The sequence below is a fragment of the Oryzias melastigma genome, unplaced genomic scaffold (assembly GCF_002922805.2).
Source record: "Oryzias melastigma strain HK-1 unplaced genomic scaffold, ASM292280v2 sc00259, whole genome shotgun sequence".
NCBI classification, from domain to species: domain Eukaryota; kingdom Metazoa; phylum Chordata; class Actinopteri; order Beloniformes; family Adrianichthyidae; genus Oryzias; species Oryzias melastigma.
The window spans coordinates 174,529-185,537 of record NW_023416893.1 but is presented as its reverse complement, the minus strand read 5'-3'; positions in this window follow the sequence as shown (position 1 = coordinate 185,537).

Below are 11,009 nucleotides of genomic sequence, written 5' to 3'. Positions count from 1 at the left end.
ATTAGCTGATCAAGTATTCTAAAATCCCAATCTTAATTTTAACCTGGTTTGTTTCCTAACTATCTGGTCATGTTCAAACATCCTTAGATGTCTTTGTCACCAAAATTTGCACACAAATTTGTCTTCCGAAATAGCTTTATTAAAATGACAATGGGAAGTGCAGTCATTGGAGGCAGGTAAAAACTTGCCATCATAAAAAATACCCTAAAAATATATATATTTATATATTTTCCACTAATCTGTACTATAAATGCAATTTGCATGCAAGTTTCCAATTATTCCACCATTTTCATCTTCATAATTGTTGTATTTTGCATATTTCCTGTTGAGTTACAGCGCAGGCTGTGAGGTGACGCAGCACCAAGCTCTGAATCACAGTAGATTGTGCAATCCCATGCAAACTGGATTGAAGCCTTAATCTTACTCACCGTATGCTAATATTTTTTTTTATTTATCTAACCAGTAAGGTCAAGTTGAGATTAAAAACCTCTTTACCAAGTGAGTCCTTGCCAAGAGGCAGCAGTTTGTAAAACAACGCTACATAAAACAATACAATTACATTACATTACATTAATGACACATTTAAAAAGCATTTGAAGGGAGCAGATCTGTCAGCTTCCGAACTTTCTGTTAGATGTTCTAGGTAGCAGGAACAGAGTAAAGAAATGTGTTTTCCCCCAGCTCTGTACGAACAAAAGACACAGTCTCAATGAGTGAGATTCATAGATTTACAGCTAGTTATGAACCTCAGAGTTCAGAGAAACATTGAGTTCAACATTTGAAGGCATGACAACAGAGCATTCACGTACAGAATGTCACCATAACCCATCACAGGTACAATGGTAGCAGCTTTATGACGAAAGAAAAAACAAGTTTTGGTTTTAATTTTAAGTTTTTCCATCTTTAGTTTAAAAGTGAAGGAGTCATCAATCCAGACACCCAGGTACTTGTATCAATGAACGACCTCTATGATATCTCTTTCAAGGGCAGACACCACAGGAAAACTTTTCTGGGATTAGAAAAAAAATTCAACTTAGTCTTGTCAACATGAATAACTAATTCTAAGTGAATAAGTGAATGGTGGAAAACAGCAAAGGCTTTCTGCAGGGTTCCACTGACCTGAACTAGAGTTAAACCATGACATTGAATAACTGTCATCAGCATAGAAATGCAAGTTAGCATCAGTAATCTTTTGAACTAGGGCATTAGTGTACAAGTAATGCTTTATTAAAATGTTTTTATATACTGTAAACATTATATTACATGTCCTCACTTTCCATACAATAGGTTGAGGATTTCATGCTCGCCTGTTGTTTATGTAACTTCCAGACCTGACATGAAGCTGCACTGAAGAGACACAAAATCTGACAACAAAGAGGACACTATTGTGATCTTTATTGTGATCTTTTTTCTTCAGGTGTTGCTGATAAAGTTTAATTGTAGTCTGTTTTTTTTTGTTTTGCTCTGACTGACTGCAAAAATGGTGGATGTAGTGTCTTATAAAATGTCCCAAATTTGGACTTTCATTCAAAAGATTAGGTGATAAATAATGGAGATTTCTAAAACTAAAGGATGATAAAAAGGTTTTTTTACGCTCAAGTCACAGAGATTTTTGTGCATAAGGAGAAGCATATGGATTTTATGAACAAGTAAACTTTAGACCAGGTTGTGATTGTTGCGTGCATGCACACAGGTGTAAGAGAGCGGGCGTTGGCTGTTGGTCACATCCACTTTGGTGTTATTTCAGAGTCAAAGTGATCTGCCTCACATTCGATATTTTTCATTGGCTCAAGATGAACCTCAAGATGAACCTCTTATGATGAACCTCAGATATGAGATTTGAAACACTATCAGTGGTTAGTAAATATATTGGGCTCGTTTGTTTGTAAACCTGACTCTGAAAGAGTCAGTGCCTCACCAGACACAAACCTCACTGCATCACTGTAATGACCCTTATGTGTTAATTTTCCAAACTTAGTTATGATAGTTTATAGAATAAATGATGAATAAACTACTACAGAAAATAATGAAAGAAGAAACAGAAACTGGGAACAGTAGGGACAGACTTGCTTCTATCTGTTCTGTCTTGATTCATTAACTGGAAAATTAGCAGTGATGTCTTACGAGTCATTTCATGGTCACCAGGTAAGAAATACAGGCCGCTCCTTTTGAACGGATGGCTTTAGCTCAATGGATGGAGGTCTGGATTCTAAAAAAAGGCTAATGTTCTCTTTTGCAGTCAGTTTAATGCAGCAGCATATCAGATCGTTTCCCTGTTGCCTAGTTTAACTGTCAGAAAGCTGATGTCCAGCTTGTCTCCAGAATGTTCTCGGGACAGCAGTGGCTCAGGAGGTTGAGCAGGTTGCCCTATGATCTAAGGATTGGTGGTTCGATCCCCGCTCCCTCAAGCCAGCCTGCTGCCTCCAAAAACAACTGTTGTGTCTCCAGGCCAGCGTGGTTCCACTATTCCTCACATCTAAAGGGATTTCCTTGGATCTAAATACTATTGTTGTGGGAATGCTATGGAGAGAGAAAGAGGGGAGCGGCGCGAGTGTGAGTGTGCATACACGTGCACGCGGATGCACGGAAGTGTGAGAGAGAGGATAAGAGGAAGGAGCGGGTGTTCGGGGAAAGTTCGTGTAAAGAAATGTTCTGTTGATGAAACAAAAGTGACATAAACCAGCAATTTGGGGTATGCTCAGATCATCATCGTCGGGAGGATCTTTTGCATTGATCGTGTCGGGAGTCCGGAATATATTCAGATGATTATTAATCATCTGGGTATGCTCTGGATTTTTGGTGCTGGTTGGTGCAGGTGTTACGCCCCAGTTGGTCTAGGGGTGCGGGGCTTAACATAAAGGTAAATTAAATGAAATGTGTAACAAAAAACAACAAATGTCTCCATAAAAATATAACGAATTTATTTACATGACAAAATAACCAAAAGTGAAGCAAAAAGGCTTTGGGGTGAACCAAGGCCAAAATAAACAAAACCCCATCTAAATCAACCCAGGGAGCTTACCTGCAAAAGAAACAGTAAAAGAACGACAAACACTAACCTCCCTGGACTAACAAACAGGAGAAAACATTTAAGAAAATGGCAGTTCACCCCTACAGCTTCACCTAAATTAAACCAACACTAAACACAGAACACAGAGTGGGACCTAACACAAAACACCAAAGAAACTACAAAGTGCACAAATCAAAACAGGTGGAGAAGTTCACTGAGCTGCAGTGGAGGCTGTTGCAGCCCAGCTCCCTTCTCGTGGTCTGGAGGTCCACATGGTGATTTTGAAGGCTTCCTTCTCTGGCCTCGACCAATGGGGAACCACACCTCCAGCACCACACCTGAAACAAATAAAGACAGAAAAACACACAAAGATCCACGAAACACAAAGAAGTCCCACTCTGACAAAAATTCACAGAACCAAAACCCAAATACGGCCACAGCCGTAACACAGGGTTTTTTTCTTTTTTTTTGGTGATGATGGTCTGAATGTGCTTGGATTTTTGGAACTGACTAATGTGGATTATTTTTTTTTTTTTATGATAATCGTCTGAGTATTTAGATTTTTGGTACTGATTAAAATAAATGACTTGTCTTTGATATGAATCTAAGACAAGTCCAATAAAAAATATACTGTAGAGGTCCGAAATTTAATTGCATCGCTGATCTTAAAGATCCTTAATAACCTGAATCTATGATTGTAGGATAAATATTTGATACCCAGATGCTGCAAGACAAGGCCAATCATTTCCCCTCCACCACCGTGCTTGAGTGAGTAATTGCTAAACAAAATAAAATAAATAAAAAAGCAGTTTTACTTAAACTTTATGTGTTTCATTTTTATGGAGGGTTACAGTTTGTTCAAATTGTGTACCCTGTGACAGGCTGGCAACCTATCTAGGGTGTTTGGCCAACAGCAGCCAGGACAGGCTCCAGCAACTCCCTGTCCCTGGGAAACAGCGGGTTAGGAAAATGGATGAAGAGATTTTCAGATTGTTTGTAAATGGCAACAGCCTCTTTTTTCATCAATGATGATAGAATAGAACGATGAAGGAAAAAAATATATAATTAACTGAAATATTCAGTCAACAACAATTAGTTCAGATAGTATGCAGTTAAAATGTACTTTATTTTTGCACCTTTTTAAAGCAAATACTGGATGCAAAGTATTTGCTTAGATTCAAAAAGTAACTAGACAAAAATGAATGGCATAATAAATAGGGACTGTACGGTGATGTCAGGTGTAAGAGCTCTGGTCACTGGGGTGAGCCATCCCCGGCTTATTGACTCACTACATCTCCCGCCCCCCTCAGCAGATTATCCAGTTTTGTGGGTAGCGTGATGAGCTGGTCCAAAGTCAGGTCCTCATCCCTGGATGACTAAATACAAAGCATCTGTGTGAATGCTGCATGACACTGGAAAGGCAGTGCTCTTCCTGTCCATAATGCAGCTGTCCACTACTGTGACTCTCCAGTCAAAGTGAGCTCACCAAAGTGGCTTTAGCCTTTTCCGTTAGGGAGAGTTTCGGTTCCTGACACAGGAGCAGGTTGCATAAGGAGATCATGGTTGAACTGATTTGGGAGAGCCAACAAGCCGTCCTCGGTTTGCTGGTGAGGGCAACTGGGCAGCCGAAGGAGACGCAGCCACGGCGACAGGTGTGATGCCACCGGGTGGGTTGGCCTTCAGGTATGCCATGATGACTTTGGTTGTGGTAGTCAAACACTAGAACTTAAGACCATACTTCAGTAGCATGGTGACCAATCCAGCCAGGTTTGATGACCTGGGTACCTCTGCAATAGTCTCCACATTCTGACTGAAGGAACACGTCTGGTCCAGGTAATCAGGAGCAAGCAGTGCAGGAAGAGCTTGAAAACAGACAGAGTGGTAGATCTAGAGGACCAGGAATGAGCAGCCATGCTCTCCTCTAACAGCAGCTACCTTCATGTCTTCCTTCTCTGCATCCATAAACCTCCTCTCTGATCTTCCTCTAGACTCAGCATCCTTCTACCAATATCTCCACTGTCTCTCCTCTGGACATGTCTGAACCATCTCAGTCTGAACACTGACTATCTCCAAAACTCTAACATATCCTTTTGTTTATACTGGGCTTGATTTTGTTTATTCTATTCAATAACATGTTTCAGAGAAGCATGAAGAAGTTCACTCAAACATGAAGTTCTCATATCTGTGATAGACTGGTGACCAGTTCTGGATTCTGAATTCTTCACCACAAACAGCTGATAAGGAAACTGCAACATCAGTGAAAATAGAAGGGTGTATTGTAGTGTAGACAATGGGTTGGAATAGTTCTCACTTTTTATAGTCTTGATTTTGGAAAAATGACAGGGATTTACTGTCAAAGGAACCATACTGAGCCGCAGCAGCAAAACTCTGGTGACCCTTTGAGGTTAGACCCACCATGCCTTTCATTCAAACCCTCCCATATGCAGTCAGTTCAATTAACTGCCAGTTCAGCCCCAGTGGAGGATTTAAGCTGTACTTGAGGTTAACTCTGCTTTTATAGAGATAATGAAATCCAAAGTGTCGTATGAAGGCTGTAGAATTTTATAAATTCAGTGATGGGTCTCATAACCTTTTTAGATTTTATGCATAGTGTGAGCAGTAAAACTCCTTGCAGGAAACATTCATTCACCGCATCCATCAAGCTACGCAAAAGTTTCTTCAGAATTACAGTGTTTTAACATTTTATTTGATGTAAAACAGACAAATATTTGTGTGATTTTGTTATTTTTAGTAACATTTACAAGCTGAGCTGAGACTTTACTAATGTTTTTTTTAAAAAGGTCAACAGAAATTCCTCGACCATAGCAGCAATTATATCTAAAGATTCCTGCAATGACTGGATTTTACTACCCTCATCTGTTGATGGAAAAAGTTCTGTGAGGACGTCCAGGGGTTGGAGAAGGACTTGTGAGTTGGATCAGGGGCAGTGATATTTAGGTTATCAGATCAGCCTCCAATTAAATGATTATGGAGTGTTTAAGTTTAAAGAACGGCTCCATTGCATCAACAGCCATGGGACACCCCACCCAGACCCTTCAGCATGCCCTTGAAATGAACTCCATCGCTCTCTGCCTCACTGTCCCCTGTTGCTCCTTGGCGCTCTCCCTGCCTCTTTCTCTGCGCCTCCTCCTCCGTTCCTGTTTCTGATCTAATTGTAGTCATTCATATGGGTAGTATGAAGAAACTGCTGTGTTTGCGAACCTCTGCAAAGGTCCTGTGGCAGCAAGCTTCCATAAGAATCCAGGCGTCTGCAGCATGAAGCATTAGTGCAGAAAGAAGGTGGTGTCGTTGTGAGATTTTTTTCACTTTTTAAAGTGGCCCGTCCATCAGTGTCAGTGGGAAAAAAAGCAGGGAGTCATGAAGAAGTGCAGGACGTGTTGTGGTCAGCCCCCCAGGTCAAGCCCCTTACAGCAGAGCAGTTTTATGGCTTTAGCAGTAGCAGCCTGTAATGGTGTAATTGTGACAATGATCTCATTCTCTCCCTCTCAGCCTGATCTGAAGGAGCTTTGTGTGCTCAGTCTTCTTCCCAGTAGCTGGCAGTCAGGAGGAAGAAGTGGGGGTGCACATTTCATTAGCTTTCAATTCATGTTGAATTTATTAATCCCATGCTGGTTCTGCAGAGTGGAAGGCTGCTTAAGAAGGGAAAGAAATATCTTCTACAAAGACACTTTTCCCTCCATCTGTTGGCAATATGCGTGCAGAGCTGTATGAGGAGAAGCAGAATAGTGAAAGGATGTTGAGATGATGGTAAAGGGTGTGTGTGTATGGGGGGGATAGAGGCGGGAAAGGACAAAGGGAATAATAACGACTACCTCACAACAAGGACTTATTAAGATACTGCAGTGGTAAAAAAAGTGTGTCAGATCATTTACCAGTGGGATGCATGACTTCATCTTTGTAAAGGGAGCGGGGCAGTCCTGCAGAAAGGCTCGTGTCTAGTCAGCACTGCAACAAAGGCACAGCAACGGCTTTATTTATGTGCCTGGAAAGTTTCTGTGTGCAGAGAGGCAGCACCCAGACAACCAGCCCTCAGCTCAGAGGGAGGGAACAGGGAGCTAACCTCAGGTAGAACTAACACTACACAGAGAGGCAGGTATCGTTGAAACAGCTTTACTGAGAAGCACCATTATCTTACTGAAGTACAAAAGAAATAGATGTCATGTACTGGTGGGTGAGGATCTAAGGTTTAGCTGAAAACCAGGCTGTTTGGGTGGAAAATACAAAAAACAAGTGTAGGACAGACATGTTTGTCATTCCAATTTCAAATACCAAGACAACAGAGGATGACACAAACTTTGGAGTTGCTTCTATGATCCTCAGTCAGCAAACTCAAACAGAGTTTTGCTCAATAACTCATGGAGACTGTGAGGCCACAAGCCCAACTTTCCAGTTTCCTTAGTGCCACCACTGAAACGTCAACAAATCAAAGACAGGGATGTGCCGTGCATTATCAATGCTGCTACATGAGGGGATGTTCTCGGATGTATAGCACAACAATGGATCTCATGATCTCGTCACAGTATCTCTGTACATTCAACATACCATCAAGAAAATACATCTGTGTGCAACCATACAAAGGAGATGTGTTGCACCACATGAGGCAAATGGTGTTCACACTAGATCAGGGGTCGGCAACCCAAAGTGTTGAAAGAGCCACTTTGGACCAATACAATAAAAACCAAAAGTGTCTAGAGCCGCATAAATTGAAACGGCTTAAAAAAGTCGTACACTGTAGGTGACACATGGAGAATATATCGATTAAACGATTATTTCTCCTACTGAGCCTGAGCGTGTTCTCGTGTCACATAAACTACATTTTTGGTCTCATGACAAGCCAGCGAGATATTGCAGCGTCAAAGTTATCTGACAAAAGCTGAATAACCTCATAATAAACATTTGAGCTTATATTTTGACACCCCTCAATGACATAAGGAGAGGGGATCCTGATCAGTCTCTCCCTCATTCTCACTCCAGGTGCAGGAAGAATTCAAACATAACAGGACAAAATCATAAATGTTCAACAAATGTTCAACAGTCAGACAACAAAACACATTGACGAAAACCCAAACTTAAATCCAATTCCAGTCAGACAGGCAAAAGAGTGGGTAACCCACAATTCCTTGCGCTGCCAGACCGACAACAAGCCCATCGAAGTCTGAGACCATCACTACAATATGAATGAATTACAGTTTGTTTCATTGCTTTGATGAAATTAAATAAATGCAATAAAGAAATACGATTTTTGATGTTATTTTATTTTGAGGATTTAAAAAAAAAACCCAAAAATGTAACGTGCACCTTTAAGGTGCTTCCACACTGGCCGCGTCAATAAAGCGCACACTTTCAATGAAGAGTCAATATAAGCGCGTGCACACCTAAATTCCTGCCCTCCAAGTCTGGAGCGCGCGTGAGTCTTATAGTCAGACATTTAAAAGGACAGAGTTGTGAAAACAAAAGTCTTCAGAAAGATTTGGGGGATTTTCAACACTTTTACTTTCGGTTCTCCCTGTTGTAGATGCAGATGAGCGCTAATGAACAGTAAAAATACAATAGAAGGAGAATCTCCTCCCCGCCACGCACCGCACGCGGCCGGTGGGTGAGACCTGCACATCGCCGCGCTCAGCAGGTGGTATCCACACCGGAGCAGCGCGGTCACGCACGCAGTGGCGGGAGGGGATTCTTCTTCTATTCTTCTTCTACTGTTCATTAGCGCTCATCTCATCTTGGTGTCATATTAACCTGAGCGGACACAAACCGTAATGATTCATTTCTCCTTCGTGATCACGTTTGGTACTTCTGTGCTTTGAAGCAGACTCCGCCCACAAGCAGCTCCCGCGCTGAATCTTCAATCCGGTTCAAGATTTCCACGCACAGTTACAGGTCTGAGCTGCCGCGACTGTGCGTGGAAATCTTGAACCGGATTGAAGATTCAGCGCGCTCAATGCGTGCCGATTTGTACGTGGAGCTCGTGACCCGACTTCAAAACCCGCGTAGCAACGTGCGCTCACGTGCGCTCCAGACGCACGGGCAGGAATTCTGCTGTGCGCTGACTCAGACGGCGTGGAAGCATCTACACTCATCTCACAACAACTGGAAAACGTAAAGGATGTTTGTGTCATGTTTTTCCTCCTACAGAAATCGTATTAAAACAAAAATATTGTGGCAGCCTGACTGTTAATTTAGAAATAGTTCCTTGTTAGTGGGTGGAGTTAGTGTCTGTTCTTGTGTTGCATTATGGGACTTGAGTGTTTTACCGGCACCATGAGTGAGAGTGGTGTGTGTATGAGAGAGCCTCCTCACAGTGTCGGATCTTCTGTGGTTCCGTGCTGTCAAACAAATGGTAGACAAAATGTTGACACCAACCTATTTACATGCCTTGCGTGAACAGTTCTTCACCCATTCACTTAGGGTCGTTCAATGTATGGGACACAAATGGTGTCTGAACTCTAACCTGCCAGCCATCTGCTTGACTCAGCTCCCACCCAATACACCACAATATACTTCTTTTCAACATTCCTTATTATTTCAAACATTTAGGAAAAAGCGCCACTGAGCCGCAAGGGGGTGCTTGAAGAGCCGCATGCGGCTCCGGAGCCGCAGGTTGCCGACCCCCGCACTAGATACAGACCGGTTTTCTGAGTCCCCAGACCCCCAAATAAAACCAAACGGCCATTTCAGAGAGGCGTTTTGTTGTGGCCAGTCTGAGGCCCACCTGTGAAATGAAACAGAGCATGCACACCTGTCCTGATATGGGCACACCTGTGAGGTGGGATGGACTATCTCAGCAAAAAAGGGTTCGCTATCAAATATTTAGGCAGAGTTGTGAAAAATGTCTGAGAAAAATTGTTATTTTGTGTTTCTAGAGAATGTTTCTGATCTCTGAGCTTCTCTTATTACAAATGGGGCAAAAACAACTGTTGTATTTATATTTGTTCAGTGCACTTTACATTAAAAGCACCACCTCAGATTTTTCTGAAAGCCTTTTCACTCTTGTCTGATAGAAAATGGACAATCCTGACAACTGCTACTTGATCTGCAGATGGTTAGATATGAGTATTATACTGTATATCTGTGATAAATGGGATGCTTCTGTACAGTGATTTTAGACTCAAGGTGACACATCATCGAACTTTTACATGTCAAGGAACATTCAGATGTTGTAATGACGAGGCAGAGGCGAGCGGATCCATATGCAACTGTTTTAATGAACAGGAGCAAGACAAAGACGTGGTCAAAGTACAGGCGTGGGTCGAGGTAGGAGGCAGGCAGGAAGACGAGAGACAGGCAGAGATCAAAACACGAGTGCGTAGACGAAGGATAACTAGACTGTAAGGAGAGATAACAATGTAAGATTACGCAAAGAACTGGATGAGCGGGAGGAATATAAACAGTCCGGGAGATGACGTGATGAGGAACAGCTGAGGGAACCGGAACTGAAGACTGGTGCATGATGGGGGAAAGAGCTAGTATTCAGGCGAGAGCTCTCTCTGGTGGTCGGAGGAAGGCACGACAGCCTGAGTCCTGACAGAGCCCCCCCTGCGAGCGGCTCCGGAAGCGAGACGTCGTCCGACGCCGGGGCCGACCCCGAGGACGAGGAGCGGGCCTGTCTGGATGGCCACGGTGAAAGTCAGCGATCAAGGAGGGGTCAAGGATGTCATCCGCAGAGACCCAGGAGCGTTCCTCGGGTCCGTACCCCTCCCAGTCGACCAGATACTGGAGACGGCCACCCCGGCGTCGGGAATCCAGGAGCTCGCGCACTAGGTAGGCCACCTCACCGTCCACCAGCAGAGGGGGAGACCCAGTCTGAGTATCCCCTGTGGTACCCCCGTCATGGGGTGCTGCAGCGGGCTTCAACAAGGACACATGGAAGGTAGGTGAGACACGGTAAGTAGCAGGCAACTGGAGGCGAAATGACACAGGTGTGATCTGCCGTAGGATTTTGAACGGACCCACAAACCTAGGGCTGAGTTTCTTGCAG